This window comes from Ambystoma mexicanum, chromosome 2q (assembly GCF_040938575.1).
Source record: "Ambystoma mexicanum isolate Mex_15411 chromosome 2q, UKY_AmexF1_1, whole genome shotgun sequence".
Classification (NCBI taxonomy): Eukaryota; Metazoa; Chordata; class Amphibia; order Caudata; family Ambystomatidae; genus Ambystoma; species Ambystoma mexicanum.
Window position 1 is genome coordinate 1,305,750,965 of NC_090924.1, and position 18,758 is coordinate 1,305,769,722.

Here is an 18,758-nt window from a genome sequence, read left to right on the forward strand (position 1 = left end):
TTCCTTCTCACTAAGTCTGGAAAGAAGAAGTTTAAAAAGGATATCTTGGCCTTCAACCCAGGTCTGCCTATCGCTGAAACCTATTCTAGCACCTCTTTCAGACAGACCCTCACTGACATCCTCTTTGTCATTCCTTCCCCAGATCTATGGACCCTGCATATGATCTCTGTGCTGTGTCCTGTCTCCTCCTCTCCCATTAATGGTGGTACTCATGCATTCCTTCGACTCCACCAGAGTCATCCTAAATGTCTACCTAACTGGCACTGTCATGGACCAAGATCCTCAGGCCAATCTCCTCCTCTTTGATAGGTGATTCTCCTGTCTCATCAACTTCCTTTCATCTCCAGCTGTCCCCTCCTCTCATCCCTTCGCTACCTTGCCCTCTCTTCCCTCCTTCTCTGCTCCATCTCAGGCTACCTCCACACTTCCGCAGGGCGTTCCTCTGATTTGTCCCCCTCCTTGGAAGGTCTTTAAGGTTGCCAAACTTCTCCATATTGCCACTCTCAATTCTCACTCTGCTGTCAAACACTCGTCTGACATCTGCCACCTCCTTGAAGAACTGGACCTTGATTTCATCGGTCTTACAGAGACATGATTCACAGCCAGCTCTGTCACAAGCTTTGACACTCTCCTCCCTGATGGCTACAAAATCCTCTCCACACCCAAATCCAGCCAGCCTGGAGGGGGTGCTGCCTGATCTTTCCTGAGTGAATCCCTGCCACTATCATTCCCACTGAGATTTTCTCCTCTTTTGAATGCCTTGTCTGCAGGCACTTTCTCTCTCCTAGCCACTCTCTTACTGTTGCTACTCTCTACTGGCCCCCAGGTCAAATCATCTCTTTTCTCTCTGAGTTGGCTGATCTCTCCTCCTCTCTCCTTGCCTCTACCACTCAACTCCTCCTCCTAGGTGACCTCAACATCTACCTCTATTCTCTGTTTCTCCTCTATGCTCTTTCGCAACCTCTGCGATTACCTCTCCCTCTCTATCCTCCCCTCCAGCCTGACTCACTTTACATGACACACACTTGATGTCTTGATCTCCTATGGCCTCCCCCTCTCTATCCCTCTGACCACTCCTCTCTCCTGGAGTGACCACTTCCTCCTCTCCTCTCATCTCTCCCTCTCATCCCCCAAGCCAAGCGTACGCCAACATTGCCACCTACCTTCTCGGACATCCGGCCCATGAAGCATGTGTCAGTTGAGGCTTTCGCTGCCACCTTCTCTCCCCCTTCCTCCTCTGACTGACTCACACGCTGACACAGCCCTGTCCCTTGTTTCTATTTCTGATACTCTTGATGTTCTTGCCCCTGTCATGAGGATCCGCTTGAAGCCCAAAGCCAAGTGCACTTCCTGGTATGACACCGACGTAGCTACACATAAACGTAGGTTTAGGGCAGCTGAGAGGAAATAGAGGGCTTTCTGTTCATCCTCTGACAAACTGGCCTGTCGCCTGCTCCAAAGGCAATACCGACTCTCTGTCCGCACCAAGACGAGAGTCCACATTCAAGCCTGTGTCTCTGTGGCATCTAACAACTCGGCTGAACTCTTTAAAATCTGCAAGGAGCTGGCCAACCCTGTTGCAGTCTCTCCCACTCCTCTTGCCTCCCAGGTTCTCTGCAAAGCCCTTGCCTCTCACTTTATCTCAAAAACACAGGACATCATGTCCACCCTCTCCTCCACTCCCTCTCGTCTCCCCTCTCCGTCTGTGCTTGCTGACCCTCTTTCAGCCACCCCCACCACCGTTCTTCTCATCCTTTCCTCTTTTCTCCCCAGATGAGGTCGCTAGACAAGTTCAATCTATGAAAGCCTCATCAAAACAGGTACATCGCTGTTCCTCTAAAACCATCAAGGACCACATTGAAACCCTTGCTCCGGCCCTGGATGATTTTTGCAACCACTCCTTTGCCTCAGGATACTCCCCCCCCTCTGAAGCACTCCCTTGTGCATCCTCTTCTCAAGAAACCTAAAGCTGCTCCTTCTTGTCCGGCCAACTATCGCCCAATTTCCATTACTCCTTTTCTGGGCAAACTCCTGGAAAAGCTGGCCATCTCTCAGCTTAACCTTCATTCTTATTCTGTTGGCTGCTGTCTCCATGACCACCAGTCTGGCTTCAGAGCTGGCAGAAGCACGGAACTGCTTTCCTGAACATCCGTGAGGATCTGCTCTCCAACCTTGACTCTAACATTCCCTCTGCCCTCATCCTACTCGATCTCTCCTCTGACTTCGACACGGTGAACCCTACCATCCTGCTCAACCGTCTCCATGATAACCTGGGTATCACAGATCAGGCTCTGGCCTGGCTGACCTCTTTCCTCTGTAATCAACCCTCCCAGGTCCAACTTGGATCCTTCCTATCATCTATCTTCCTCTCTACCTCTGGTGTTCCCCAGTGGTCTAACCTCTCACCCTGGCTTTTCAACCAATACCTGGCGCCCACTGCATTGCCATTTTATGCTCAAATTTCCAGTGCTATGCTGATGACACTCAACTCATTTTCAGGCTGCCCTTGGCCACCTCCTCTCCCTCTCTCATCTCTGATTGCCTAACTGCCATTCTAGATTGGTGTGCCGCCAACGATCTTTGTCTGAATGCCAGCAAGATGGAGATCCTTCTCATCGGCACACCATCAGCATCCTTTCCCCTCATTCTCTGGCCAGCCTCCCTTGGCCCTCTCCTATCCCCACCTGTGAGGCTAATAACCTTGGGGTCATCTTTGATTCCACCCTTTCCTTCTCGGCCCACATCTCTGATGTCTCTAAAAAGTCAAACTTCCAACTGCACCGCCTCAGAAGTACTCTGCCTTTCCTCTCCTTCCCCCAGAAGCTCACTGTCTCCCAAGCTCTGGTTCTCTCTAGGTTGGACTATTGTAACAGCCTCTTTCTAAATCTACCTGCCTCTACTCTCCGACCTCTGCAACTAATCCAGAACAGGACTGCAAGACTTGTCCTTGGCCGTAAGCCCTGGGATCGTATCTCTCCAGCTCTGAAATCTCTCCATTTGCTCCCAGTGGATGCAAGGATTAAATTCAAAACCTTCTGCATTGTCCACAAGGTTTTCTGGGGCCTGAGTCGAAAATACCTTCAGCTATCCCTCTGCAAATACATCCCCTCTCAAGCTCTTCGCTCCTCTACCTCAAACTCCCTCAGGGTCACTCGTTTTTCAAAGAACGAGCTGGGGGTAGATCTCTGTCTTCAGCTGGGGCATCCCTCTAGAACAGCCTCCCTGCCACTCTAAAAGTTGAGGAGAACCATCTCTGGTTCCGGAAGCACCTCAAGACCTTCCTCTTTGCTTCTGCCTTCGCCCCACCCTCTCCCTTGCTAATCTGTTCTCTCTTGGCACCGTGCACCTGGCCACCCTCTGTCGTCCGAGCCCAGGTACCTGCTCACCTTGCCACCCTCGCCCAGTGCGTCCAGGCCACCCATTGCACTGGGGTCTGTATCTGTACCCATACGGCCCCCCCTTTTTCTTCCTGGACTTATCAGACCTACCCTGTCTACTTCCTTAAACCCAACACTTGCCACTTGCTGGCTGCACTACCATTGTTTGTTGCCTTCATTATTTATTAATTTATTATGATTTACTTGTTTATCCTTTGCTTCACACTCTCCATATCTCCCCCCTTCCATGCACGTTTCCCCTGCCCCTCTCCAATGCACTTGCGCTTTCTCAATGTCACTGGGCCTAGTAAGATCATTGTTTTGTTCTCCCCTGTTCCCCTTCCCTTGCCTTGTCGCGCTCTGAAACACTTGTGTATGAGCGCAATAGAAATAAAATTTCAATTCAATTCAATTCAAAGCACATACCTGTAACTGGGAAATTTAAACAGCAGAAGCAGCTGAGTGAGTTGCACTGCTGAAGGGAGAGAGCTGCTTCTCTCAGTACAGACAGAGAGATGGGACTGCAGAGAGTGCCGAGGAGCCAACCAGCGGAGAAAAAGGAAAAGGCAAGCTGACCGTAAGAGGGACATGCTTCAAGAATGCCAGAAGCTGATGCAGGGTTCCTAGGCATTTGCAGGTGTTGAGAGGCAGCAGCTGCCTTTTTGAAGCCCAAAACGAAGCAGAAGAGCCCAGCAGGAGCCGTGAGAGGCAGATGAGCTGAAGAACAAAGGCGGCGAAATGAAAGGTAACACCAAACGACCACCATGGGCTTGCCGTGGGAGAAATAAAATACGCCTGCAAAAGGCGGTGAGTCCACGGGAGAGAAGCAGGGACACCAGGGCGTATTGGCAGCCTTGCCAAATGCGAATATCTGTTAAGGAAGCATATGACATACATGAAAGAGAAAGAGCCAGTGAGCATTTAATTAAAAGGGAAAACAGAACAGAAGTAAGAGACTTTCATGTTTGCAAGTGTATGTAATACATATATGAGAAAAGCCCTTGCCGGATAATATACCGGGCAGATACAGAAGCAGATAACACAAACCTAAGAGAATATCAAGTTTGGAAGTATGTACAGAGTTCACATTAGAAAAGCTCTGGCAAGAGAGCATACCAGGCAGTTGCAAGTGTGCTCATGTAAGAAAGAAGCCTGGTAGGAAGCACACCAGGAAAGGACAAACAGAATAGTGTAAAAGAAAAACATCACCTAAAGGGTTCATGACAAGGATATATCAGGACTAGCTAAAAAGCTGTGTGAAATCAAAGAGAAGATGAGTGAAAACCTGTCCCGAGAGTACACAAGGTATCCTAACAAGATAAAGACAAACATTCAAGTTATATTGTGTACCAGTTGTGTTGTGGAGCAAGGGAAACTCAAGGAACTGATATCTTTGAATATACAGCAGAGGGAAGAGAAATTAAAGGGAAGGGAACCAGCCGCTGGAATAAGGTACTATATCCCTGTGTCGGAGTTACACATTTTCATTTTTGAACATTTATACATCACTCAAGGCCAAATACATGACCCTTTTCAACCTAAGAGTTTATTTTGTTAGAACGTGAGGGCCAGAATAGTACTTTGAACACGGGAGGGTTTTCCTTTGGATATTCTGACATTGATTGACCATTAAGTTTGGTTTTAGGTAGGGAAACACCTCTTAGAGCAGGGACGGAGAGGCATTTCGCCACCCACTTTTATTTCAATAATGGTCGTTGACCAGAACCATAACTCCCTTGTGTCAGAGCCTCATTCCTGGCTCCTTACAGTACACTATGAGTGATTGTAGAGGGAAGGAGATGTGTTATATAGTTAATTCTGCTCAACAGGGTTCCTGTAAATATATTTCTTACTTAGAGTGTTGTTGATTGAGTTGAAGAATGCGAAGAAGAATGGAATGGAGAAGGAGAAGGTCAGTTGGAGGTGAACTCTTTAGATGTGAAGATGTACTGCAGCTGTTCTGCTTGATCTTAATAAAGGAATATTATCAACTCACCAATGCATGGTACCTTTATTATACTCTACTCTTAGCAATTCTATCCATTTGCAAGTTACTATTGAGGTCCTACTTCTCGGTGCATGGCACATTTCATTGTTATCTCCTATTTTCATTGCCTCTATGCACGGTCCCTGGAAAACGACCTTTATCTACACTCTATTGGCTATTGGCTAAAAGTCCTTCATTTATTTGTCCTTCACTCTCACTCAGAATGCTCTGATCTGACTGTGCAAACATTTCACGGGATTCTAATGCCCTGACTATGCATTGACTGTTGGCAGGAGTGAATAAAGTTTACGAGACCTTTTTGGATTCATTTACTTTTTTTAGCCCCAGCAAAGAAAGGCCTTCTTCCCAATTCTGAATTCCCTAAATGTGCTGGCATGAGGAAATCCTTCCAAGCATTCTGCTTGTAGAGCACAACACTTAACTTTGTGTGTGCACCACGGATCATCATAAATGTTCCATTATTAGTTTTAGTTTGATAAAACTGTCTGTTGGCCACTCTCCCTTTGTTGCTTCCATTTCTTTGGCGCACTTTAAAACACTGGGATAGCTGGAGGCTGTAGCAGTTAGTCTCCAGGCTTCTGCTTCCCCAGTGTTTTAAAGGTGTCCAAGCGCCCTTGTTGTTACTAAACAAAACAGGGGTTATATATGGAAAAAATAGCCGTAGCTGTCGGTTATAAGGATATTGCAAGTCACTAAAGAGTTCTATGACCATACAGAGATACTAGGCTACAGTCCAATTCCCATTTAGGTTCCATGGAACTCCGAAATTACTCACAATATCATCTTTAGGTCGGGCGAGAGGGCACTTGCTCTCTGTCAGACTGTTGCAGGTACACGTTTAGAGGGAGGATAGCTCCTTGGTCATAACCTGTGCATTTTCCGTAAAGCTCTATTCCAACAACAGACATTTTGTAAGAGCCATTGCCATTGTCTAGGTAGGGGAGAGTTGTGAAATATGATTTTATTATCATGTTTTGTTTCCCTGCTGGGCACATTAACATGTTTTCCACTCCAGTGCTACATTTCATTGGCTTGGTGTTAACATGTATATTATTGCTGATGGCTGCCTCTGTGTTAAACTGCGTAATAAGTAAATTCCCAAGCCATAATGCCCCAGCAATATTGTCCTATCTTCATTTCCATGGTGGGCATCCTGCAGTTTACTGAGACAAATCCATAAAGCCTGCCAATGGCTGAGTAAATTCTGCATCCTTCTGCCATCGCCATACCAAAGCGGCCATTTTGTAAGGTCCTGTAGAGCTGTTTAAGCTGGTAAAGATTTGCTGAATGTTGCTTTAAAGGGCTTAGGTTTTCGTCTTATGCTGCCTGCTAGAGACATTATTTTTCACTTTTTCAAAATGACAGAAAGGAAATATATGAATGGAAAATAGAGGGACTCCACACAGATAAGATGTATGTTGCAACCAAATTAAAATGTCAGTAGTACGGTAGCGTATTGGGTGATCATTCACAAACACCTTTTAGTTGTTGGGAGTTCTGGAAGACATGTTTGGTCTGTAATTGTGTGCTGATCTTTATAAACAATGCCCTCCCCTTTTCTTCCTGCACTTTCAGACCTACATGGCCTGCTGCCATAAACCCAGCACTTGCCACTTGCTGGCTGCACTCCCATTGTTTGTAGCCTTTTTATTTATTATTTTATTATTTTTGTTTTTTCCTTCTCGCTCCGCACTCTCCTTTTGTTCCCCCTTCCATGCACTTCTCCCCCTTCTCCCTCTACCCTGCACTTGCACGTTCTCAATGCCACTGGGCCTAGTAAGATCGTTGTTTTTGTTCTCCCCTGTTCCCCTTCCCTTGTCGCGCTCTGAAACACTTGTGCATGAGCGCGATTGAAATAAAATATCAATATCAATGGCAATGCCAGAAGGTAAGATTAAATCGAAAGCTTCCAGTGATCACCTCTTCTGTTTTGCTCAGTCACCCCGAGTGGGACAGGTATGCCCAGATGTGGGTCCCGTGCCTGCTGGGTCTAGAGACCCAAGCTGCTCCTCACTGATGAGGACCAACAAGGCCGAAACCTGTTTGGGGAGGCTTGTGGTCTCGTGCAGAAGGGATGTGACCAAGCAGTTGGGCTGGACTGAACCTTTTTTGGGGTGGGACCAAGCCTTATTTGAATATGGTCTTTCCCCTTTTGTAATGGCTTGGCAGGCGAAGAATGATGGTCAGGAGGGTTGCCCAGAGCAATGCCAGAGGTTAGGATTAATTCCAAAACTTCCAGCCATCACCTCTTTTGTTTTGCATAAGTCACCCCGAGTTGAACGGGTAGGCCCAGTTCAGGGTCCAGTGCCTGCTGGGCCTAGAAACCCAAGCTACTTCTGACTGATGAGGCACAACAAGGCTGAAACATGTTCAGGGATGCTTGTGGTCTCCTGCAGAAGGGAAATGACCAAGCCGTTTGGGCTCGACTGCCCCTTTTGGGGTGGAACCAAGCATGATTTGCATATGGTCTTTCCACTTTTGTAATGGCTAGGCGGGTGAAGAACAATGGTCTGGAGGTTTTGCCCAGAGCTATGTCAGAGGTTAGGTTTCATTCCAAACCTTCCAGTCATCACCTCTTTTGTTTTGCGTAAGTCACCCTGAGTGCGGTGGATATGCCCAGACATGGGTCCCCTGCCTGCTGGGTTTAGAGACCCTAGCTACTCCTCACTGATGAAGCCCAACAAAGCCCAAACATGTTTAGGGAGGCTTGTAGTCTCCTGCAGATTAGATGTGACCAAGTAGTTTGGGCTGGACTACCTCTTTTGGGGTGGGACAAAGCCTGATAAGCATATGGTATTTCCCCTTTTGTAATGTCTTCACAGGTGAAGAACGATGGTCCAGAGGGTTTCCCAGCGTTATGATTAATTCAAAACCTTCCAGCCATCGCCTCTTTTGTTTTGCATAAATTACCCCGAGTGGGACGTGTATGCCCAGACGTGGGTCTCGTGCCTGCTGAGCCTAGAGACCCAAGATGCTTCTCACTGATGAGGCTTAACAAGGACAAAACATGTTTGTGGATGTTTGTGGTCTTGTCCAGAAGCGATCTGACCAAGCAGTTCGGCCTGGGCTGACCCTTTTTTGGGGTGGGACCAAGCCTGATTTGCATATGGTCTTTCCCCTTTTGTAATGGCTTGGCAGGTGAAAAATGATGGTCAGGAGGGTTTCCAAGCGTTATGATTAATTCAAAACCTTCCAGCCATATCCTCTTTTGTTTTGCATAAGTTACCCTGAGTGGGACGAGTATGCCCAGACGTGGGTCCTGTGCCTGCTGAGCCTAGAGACCCAAGATGCTCCTCACTGATGAGGCTCAACAAGACCAAAACATGTTTGTGGATGCTTGTGGTCTTATCCAGAAGCGATGTGACCCAGCAGTTCGGGCTGGACTGCTGGGGTGGGACCAAGCCTGATTTGCATATGGTCTTTCCCCTTTTGTAATGGATCGGCAGGCAAAGAATGCTGGTCAGTAGAGTTGCCTAGAGCAACCATCACCTCTTTGGTTTTGCATAAGTCACCCCGAGTGGAACGAGTATGCACAGATGTGGGTGCCAGGCCTGCTGAGCTAAGAGACCCAGGCTACACCTCACTGAGGAGGCCCAACAAGGCCGAAACATGTTTAGGGTTGCTTGTGGTCTTGTGCAAAAGGGATGTGACCAAGCAGTTCGGGCTCAATTGCCGCTTTTGGGATGGGAACAAGCCTGAATTGCATATGGTCTTTCCCCTTTTGTAATGGCTTGGTTGGCAAGGAGCGATGGTCAGGAGGGTTGCCCAGAGCAATTCCAGAGATTAGGATTAATTCCAAACCTTCCAGGCATCACCTCTTGTGATTTGCATAAGTCACCACGAGTGGGACGGATATGCCCAGACGAGGGTCCCGTGCCTGCTGGGCCTAGACACCCAAGCTACTGCTCACTGATGAGGACCAACAAGGCCGAAACATGTTCAGAGATGCTTGTGGTCTCCTGCAGAAGGGATGTGATCAAGCAGTTTGGGCTGGAGTGCCCCTTTGGTGGGGGGACCAAGCCTGATTTGAATATGTAAACAGTGAGTATGAGGTTTGCCAGCTAACGGTAGCGCTCGAGCAAGAAAGACTATAAAGATGGGTCTAACTATAGAAATAACACTAGCTGCTGCATGGTGGTGGAACTAGTAGGTACCTCAGGCCTACTGCAAATTGACAAAAGGAAACAAGGAGGGGTTTAGTTCCACTGGTTCAATGCGCTGCTAGATCTAGAATTTAGAACAGACAACAAATATATTGCAATCCCGATGTAAATGAATCAACTGGCTGAAACATAGGTAGTTGTCAAGGATTCTTGTATTTAGATTCTACTGTTAGAGCTTCAAGAGAAGTCTGCCGACAGGTGTTTCGACCTTAAACGGCCTTTCTCAAGGCAAGACTCTGCATTTCACGCAACACATAACATAAACCAATATCATATTGTGCAGGACATTTGACAAAAGTACATGAGTAGACGTGCCCAAGAGTACATTGTATGCAATCGCCATGCATGGGAGGTCAGGGGCACAGATAACAGGGATGGCATCAAAAACATTTTTTGAACCAAGAATGTACCACTACATTACCATGAAACAAGGAACAGTGCAAGTGCATGCGACCAGGAACATGCCGTCATATGGCCGTGTGTTAAATGATCATAATTCAATATGGCAGAGTATCTTGTAAACCGAGAAAGAGATAGGATGGCCTTGTTCTCCCCTAAAGGCACTCTCTGTAATGCATTTGCTAGTAATAGCTCTAAAGCAGAATCTCTTGCTAATACATTTTTCCGATTAGAACTACTATCCAAACGAGAAATCAACAAATACTGGGGAAAGGTATCCTTGCCCAATTATATTGAACGCAGTATGATACCTAGGGCCTTGCGCATTCTTATCTTCCCAGATTTCACAATTGACGAGGATCGGGACCGTGCCCAAGAATGGGAAGAGAATTTAACTCTCAGTTCAGAAAAAATGTTAAAATTATTGATTACACACGCAGAACGTGAACATGAAAGGGTTTCCATGCAAATTGACACTTTGCAAAAAGAAATAGAAAACATGAGTAATCCCACTGCTGTTAAGGAAAAGAATTATGATAAAATGCATACCATACTCAAAGACTACCAAGACGAAATCAAAATACGAAAATTCTGTACATTTTTCCGTGATGAGAGAGATTACAATAACGACAGAGTGTATACTTTTCAGGCTAAATTTGATAAGGACAACATTGGGGTATTACCCAAATTGTTCGTTTACAATTGTTCGAATGAACAATTGACTTTTTCACAATTGACTGTATATATATATATCTCGGTTTGGTAATATATATGTATATATATATATATATATATATATATATATATATATATATATATATGGGTTTTGGGGGGTTTGGCGTTGGGTGGGGGGTTGTGTGGGGTTTCCCCTTACATATATGTTACAATTGACCTTCACAATTCGGTCAATTGTGAAAAGGTCAATTGTCATTCGAACAGTTGTAAAACGAACAATTCGTATACAACCCAACATTGGTCCTATGGTGAAAACACCCACCGTGACACCGGTTTCCTCAGAGGTAGACTCCAAGGAAGAACAGCAGAATCAAATAGAGGAAGGGGAGGACAATCCGACTCCTGCCTTATCCCATCGCAGGAGGGGTTTTATGGCAGAAATTAAGAGATACAAGAAGGGAAATATTCCCAACTGTATCACCACCTCAAATAAACATGTACGTTGCAATGCCACTTTAGGACGAACTATCGCAACACCAACTACATCTTCAGAGGAAGAAGAGGAAGAGGATCACGGGACAGATACAGGGCGAAACACAAACACACGTCAGACACGGTCCAGCCTCAGGAATCTCAAAGCCAAGTCCATCCTGAAAACCTAGTGTGCAATTTATCATCTAAGACATTAACCACGGCAGAGCTGTCATTGCTGAATAAAGGTTTGTCTTATGCACCCAGTCGTCAGCCTGATCTTATTGACTTCCAAATAGACCTTTTCAAATTCATACGTAAGCTGAAACTCAAAAAATTATTTTATACTCAGGTTAAACAGTACAAGCCAAGTCGGACACCTCAATCAGTGAGTCAGTTGTCCATAGCAGATATCGAAGACACCAGACTTCTTATGTCATTAACAGAAGATCCACATTCTACTGAATCTCGAATACATCAGGAATTAGGCATTCATCAGCACAATCTGAAATTACCAGAACATAAACAAAGTCTAAACTTGGACCACCATCACAGAATGAGAATGTAATAGATACAACTTATCAAGCGGTGACACAGGATTTACATCGTTACATATATCATCATCAAAGTAGCTCGAACAAAATTCATGACAATCTTTCCAACTCAGAAAAACAGGCACTTGCTAATCTTATGAAGGACTCAAATATTGTTATCAAAGAAGCCGACAAAGGCGGTAACATAGTAGTACTCAACAAGTTAGATTATATCAGTATAGCCAATGAACATCTGGCCACCCCAGGGTGGTATAAAGTGCTTGCAGGGAATCCAACACAACAAACAGTATCAGACCTTTCAATCCTTATTCAAAACTGGCACTCATGTGGTCTACTCACTGATGAAGAAAAGCATTATTTATCTCGAGCCTGTCCGGTCATTCCGACCATGTACTTTCTTCCTAAAATCCATAAACAGTTTTCTGGACTTCCACAGGTCAGACCTATTATGAGTGGCCTAGGGTGGGCTACGGAAGGCCTATCACAATACACTGACACTTCCATCAAGAGTATTGTTCCCACGCTGCTAGCCTACTTACCTGAGACAACACACACCTTACAAATATTGCAATCCATAAAATGGTCTGAACACTATTTGTTAGCCGTTTCGATGACAAAGCATTATACACTTCTATACAGCACAATCTGACACTTGACACCATAGACTTCACATTTCGGAATCATTCTTCTCCTTACAGTGAGCATGTTGCAATGATCAAATACTTCTTAGCATTTTTTATTGGATCACAATCAATTCCTGTTTAATCACCAATACTAGGAGCAAACGAGGGGTGTGACCATGGGAGCTAAGTATGCTCCAACGTTGGCCAACCTCTTCATGGGTTATTTTGAACAAAATTACATTTATAGATCTCACAAATTTGCTGACAACATTGTTGTATGGAAAAGGTACATTGATGATATTTTGCTCATATGGAATGGTACCGTAGAATCTTTTCTAGAATTCTCTGAGTGTTTGAATGATAATAGTTTTGGTATTGAATTCTCTGGACATGCCAGTCCTAAACAAGTGGAATTCTAAGATCTTATAATCAGCATCTCAAATCAGGCAATTCATACTCAAACCTTCAGAAAATCCACAGCTGTGAATTCCATTCTGAATGGTTCGAGTTGTCACAAACGTTCTGTTATCAACAACATTCCTTCTGGTGAATTCTATCGAGCTTGCAGAAATTGCAGCACTCAAACTGCATATGAAAACAAATGTGAACTGATTAAGCAGAGGTTTTTGGAACAAGGCTATTCTATCCATTGTATTAAGAAAGGAATGAAACGAGCTAACGACACATCACGTGAAGCTATTCTCTCTGTTTCCAACAGTAAAAAGTCCACCGTCTATCCTGAAGTTCAGATAATTACCAGATATGCTCAGAATACAGATGTGCTGTTTCAACTGCTCAACAAACATTGGTACATCCTTAAATTAGATGCAGACCTTTGTTCATACATCACTGAACAGCCTAAGTGTATTTTCACTCGGAGTCAGACTCTCAGAGGCCAACTGTGCCCCTCTTTTGTTGCACCAAAGCCTGTTCAGTCTGATAAAACATCATGGTTTCAATCAAAACCAAGGGCTTCTTTAAATGTGGAATGTTTAATTTTTGCAAGTTCACACTGTGTACTGACTCTTTTTCATGTCATAATGGTCTAAATATTCAAATACGAGACTTTATCAATTGCAAATCGAAATACGTGGTTTATGCGATTCTATGTGTGTGCGGGAAAGTCTATGTTGGCTCTACAAATAGGGAATTGTGAATCCGCATTCAAGAACATTTTTCACAATTGAATAGCCAAGATCCCAAACTACCCATTGCTTTGCGTTGGCAGAAAATTCACCAAATGGATGATGTCCAAGATATGCGTTTCATTGGCTTAATACACGCACATGTCCACCCAAGGGGTGGAGGCCGTCAAGCATTATTGCACCAGCTGGAAGCACGTACCATTTGCCAGCTCAGATGCACGACCATGGGTCTCAATAAGGATACAGAACTTCATGTCTTTCTTTAATGGTTAGTATGGGTTGGTACTATACTCTGGAAGCATGGCAATGTATCTCGATAATTATCATTGTAGCAATGTTTTTTATCTATCATTTTGTAAATACTACATGGCAATGCTCGAACCTGGTGCCAACGGTGTTGCCAGCCCTACGCCTGTTCGAAAATCTACACGCATCACATTTCAGGTTCTGCATTGGAGATTCTTATATTTTACTAGATCAAATCCATATAATTAGAAACATTTGCAGTGGCCATTCTTTTGATTGCTTTATTTAGGCAAAAGCTATTATGGACATGAATGCCCCATTCATTCAACATACTTTACTTTTTTCTAATTTTTTCTTATTTTTTTCTTGTTTCGTGTATATTTAGTGACATTGCAAACTCTCTAGTCCCAACACTTAGGGATGGTATATTACATTCCATAGGATGGCCAATCGAATAACTTTAGCACAACATCGTACTTGAAAGTCACGTGAACGCAACGTAGCACGTGACAGGTTACGCATTTGTCACGTATGAGGTGCTTTACTCTCTCGGTACGCATTCACACTTTCGTGCATACCGAGATGCAGTGGCATTAGACGCCGGATCACTGAGGAAACCGGTATGAGATAGATTTGCTTTGCAAGGACCCGCCGCTAAAACGAGGACTTGAGTTATCGTGTTAACAGAGAAGACAGGATTTGGGAAGTGGCACAGCTTACCACTCCACCCTCTATATTCCGTTTTTCTCTTTTACTCCCTAGACCGTTCTAAATCTGGAAGCCATACCGGAATGTAATGTTCCCCACTGATATATCGAGTTTGAATAAGCAATGAAAGGACAATGCAACAGGTAACTATACGGTCATGTCCCAACCATTATGATTGATTGTTTCCAGAATCCATATATATATATATATATATATTTTTTTTTTTTTTCCATATGTTGTTACAGGAAAATTCGACTACACACATATTCCTATTGCTCGAATTAGCAGCATTTTCAATGAGCATATGGGACGATGAGCCAATAGCTTGGTAAAACTCTTTGAACACATTAGTTGCACAGATTTGCCGTGATTGATTTATGATTAAAAATTCACGCGATAAACATTAGGGCCATTCACATTCACAATATAGTGGGAAATGGTACATGGTTCCCTCACTTGACAAGATCTTCGAACGGGCATAGAGGTCTGCACAACAGGCGGTTGCACAGGGTTTGACTATTGCTGCACATGAAGTATAAATGAATGCATGCGATATCAGAAATACACCTACAGGTGACAAGTAGACTACTTGCCACATTACAGACAGACACAGGCCTGCTGCAGGAATACTATCTAATTTGAATTTGAAACTTGGTGGAAATACATAATGAGGCTTATTGTGCCTCATTTATCTGTTTTTTGTTTTTTGTTTTTGATTTTGTTCTTCGCTTGGGCATTTAACATGTGGCCATATGACGACGTGTTCGTGGTTGCATGCCCTTGCATGGTTCCTTGTTTCATGGTAATGTATTGGTACATTCTTGGTTCAAAAAATGTATTTGATGCCATCCCTGTTATCTGTGCCCCTGACCTCCCATGCATGGCGATTGCATACAATGTACTCTTGGGCACGTCTACTTATGTACTTTTGTCAAATGTTCTGCACAATATGATATTGGTTTATGTTATGTGTTATGTGAAATGAGTCCTGCCTTGAGAAAGACCGTTTAAGGTCGAAACACGTGTCGGCAGACTTCTCTTGAACCTCTAACAGAAGAATCTAAATACAAGAATCCTTGACAACTACCTATGTTTCAGCCAGTTGATTCATTTACATCAGGATTGCAATATATTTGTTGTCTGTTCTAAATTCTAGATCTAGCAGCGCATTGAACCAGTGGAACTAAACCCTTCCTTGTTTCCTGATTTGAATATGGTCTTTCCCCTTTTGTAATGACTTGGCAGGTGAAGAGCGATGATCAGGAGGTTTGCCCAAAGCAATGCCAGAGGTAAAGATTTATTCCAAACTTTCCAGTCATCGCCTCTTTTGTTTTTCATAAGCCACCCCGAGTGTGACTAGTTTGCCCAGACGTGGGCCCGGTGCCTGCTGTACCTAGAGACCCATTCTACTCCTCACTGATGAGGCCCAACAAGGCCAAAACATGTTTGGGATGTTTTTGGTCTCCAGCAGAAGGTATGTGACCAAACCGTTGGGGCTGGACTCCCTCTTTTGTGGTAGGACCAAGCTTGATTTGCATATGGAATCTCCCCTTTTGTAATGGCTTGGGAGGTGAAGAATGAAGGTCAGGAGGGTTGCCTAGAGCAATGCAAGACGTTAGGATTAATTCCAAACCTTCCAGCCATAACCTCTTTTGTTTTGCATAAGACACCCCGTTCTGCATAAGTCACCCCGTCCGGGTATGCCCAGACCTGGGTCCCGTGCCTGCTGAGCCTGGAGACCCAAGCTACTGCTCTCTGATGTGGACCAACAAGGCCAAAACATGTTTGGGGAGGCTTGTGGTCTTGTGCAGAAGGGATGTGACCAAGCAGTTAGGGTGGATTGCCGCATTTGGGGTGGAGCCAAGCCTGATTTGCATCGGGTCTTTCCCCTTTTGTAATGGCTTGGCAGGCGAAGAACGATGGTCTGTAGGTTTTGCCCAGAGCAATGTCAGAGGTTAGGATTAATTCCAAACCTTCCAGCCATCACCTCTTTTGTTTTGCGTTAGTCACCCTGAGTGGGATGGGTATGCCCAGACGAGGGTCCCTTGCCTGCTGGGTCGAGAGACCCAAGCTACTGCTCACTGATGAGGACCAACAAGGCCGAAACATGTTCGGGATGCTTGTGTTCTCCTGCAGAAGGGATGTGCCCAAGCAGTTTGGGATGGACTGCCCCTTTTGGGGTGGGACCAAGCCTGATTTGCATATGGTGTCTCCCCTTTTGTAATGGCTTGATAAGTGAAGAATGAGGGTCAGGAGGGTTTCCCTGAGCAATGCCAGAGGTTAGGATTAATTCCAAACCTTCCAGCCATCACCTCTTTTGTTTTGCATAAAAACAAGTATTGGCAAAGTCAACTTTCACAGCCAGAACTCTTGGCTTTGCCATGATTGTTGGACATATGAATTCCTTCTAATATATAGTAGGAGCCCTGCTTACTTAAAACTCCATTCGTCATTTTCTTTTCGCTGTCTTTTAAAAAAGTGAGTTTGCTGCTTTTGTCTCTTTCCTGTTCGTCATTTCTTCACGTCTGCTTTTTACATTCTGGCTCTTTTTGTTCCCTCTCCCCAAATGTATGTGTTATTGTAGTTTTCTTTTTTATTTATTTACTTAACTGTGTTGCCCTTTTCAGTCTCTCTTTCTTTCTGCCTTGCCTTTTTCTGTAGGCCCTCCTGCTACCAAAGAAACATTTTACCTAGGTAAAATAAATTGCTCGCCAGTCACACAGTCTTTCACAGTTATTTAATGGATAAAGACAGGCATTGACTCCTGTAGTTGCTAGGAAGCATCGTGTGATCACTATTTTCTGTAACAAACTATTACATCTGTCTAGTTAGTGATTTTCTTACTGCAAGAGAGAGGTCACAGCTTGCTTATAGCAGAAATCTAAACATCGAGATTTTACAGGCATATTACTTCAGTCTCCCATGAGTTATGATTGGGTACATATAACTTGTTTGCTAAGCACTCATCATCTGCATATGACTTAGATCCAGAACCATAAATCGGTATGATAGCTCAGCGGGTTGAGCACTCGCTGTTGCGATCTGATCGTGATCTGCAGGTTACAGGTTCGAATCTCAGCAAGGCCAACTCAGCCTTTCATCCTTCCGAGGTCGATAAAGGAGTACCAATTTCGGTTGGGTGATATTGTATGCAAATATGTGCTCTGTAAAGTGCTTTGGATACAGGCGCTATATAAATAACACATCATTATCATTATAAGGGGATATGCCCAGGGGCTGTTGCCACCGGGATGCTAAAATCCCCAACTCCAGCACCACCTAGTGCCTTACCCGCAGCCTGTTATTCCGGACCTGCTCCTAATACTTAGGACATAGTGCTAACACGTGACCAGATATTGAATGCTACCCAGGCGGGCTTGTGGACATCAGTCATCTGACAGAAATGCTGAGGTCGCTTCGCCATTGTCAACCGCAGATAAATCTGATAGGCTGTCTGGGTCGCCGCCAATAACACTGCTTCTGCTACTTTGGGGGATTCTAATAATAGAACTGCACACTGCAAGGAAGGGAGTGCTTTGTGCTCTAAATCATCTTCCTCGTCAAGGTTCATCTCTCTCCTGAAAGGTTTAGGGTCGCCACTGCCACACCGGCTGTAATGAGTAGCTATAGCTCTGTCTGCCTTCTGTGGACTTTGAAACGCCTCGTTTTAATGGCGCCATGACATCGCTCGGAGTGCAAAGGAAGTTATGTGTCTGCAGTTGCTGCCCTGTAGCTATGATAAAACCTTTTTGCATTGACCTGTGACAAAATAGTATTGCTAATAACTTTTGACTCACTCGACAGGGTTGGATGACATTTTCTTCCAAAAAAAGATTTTCACGGGCCCCACCTAAATGAAAATTTTGGGGCAAATTCATTGAACAGTTCAAACGTTGTTAAAAAAAGATGTTTTTTGGCCTGCCCACATTATTTTCCCATAGAGCGAAAGGGTGTTTTCAATGAACATCTGCAGCGCAAAAACTGCTGGATGAATTTGCACCATATGAGCAACAAGATGGGCCTAAAACGTCACAGATGTGCTTTTTTTGGTTTTTCTAAATAATTCGTCAGAGAAGGGGGTGCCCACTGGTCCCGAGACACACCTACATACTACTTCATATTACATCGGAGAGCATTCACAAAAAGTAAAAGCCGCCATTTTGTCCTCGTTGCAAGTGATTCCTGCAGAGGGGAGCCAAAAACGAAGGAGAAGGGAAAGGGGTGATTTTATATCAAGTTAGAGGTGGGGAGGGAGGGAAAAACAATATGTGTATCGGGGGGGGGGGGCGGTTAGGAGTGGGTTGGGGAACCTGTTTTTGCACCACAATGTTTTTTGTCTTAACAGGGAAATCCTACGAGAATTCTGTAGGATCCCAGCAGAAATGTCGC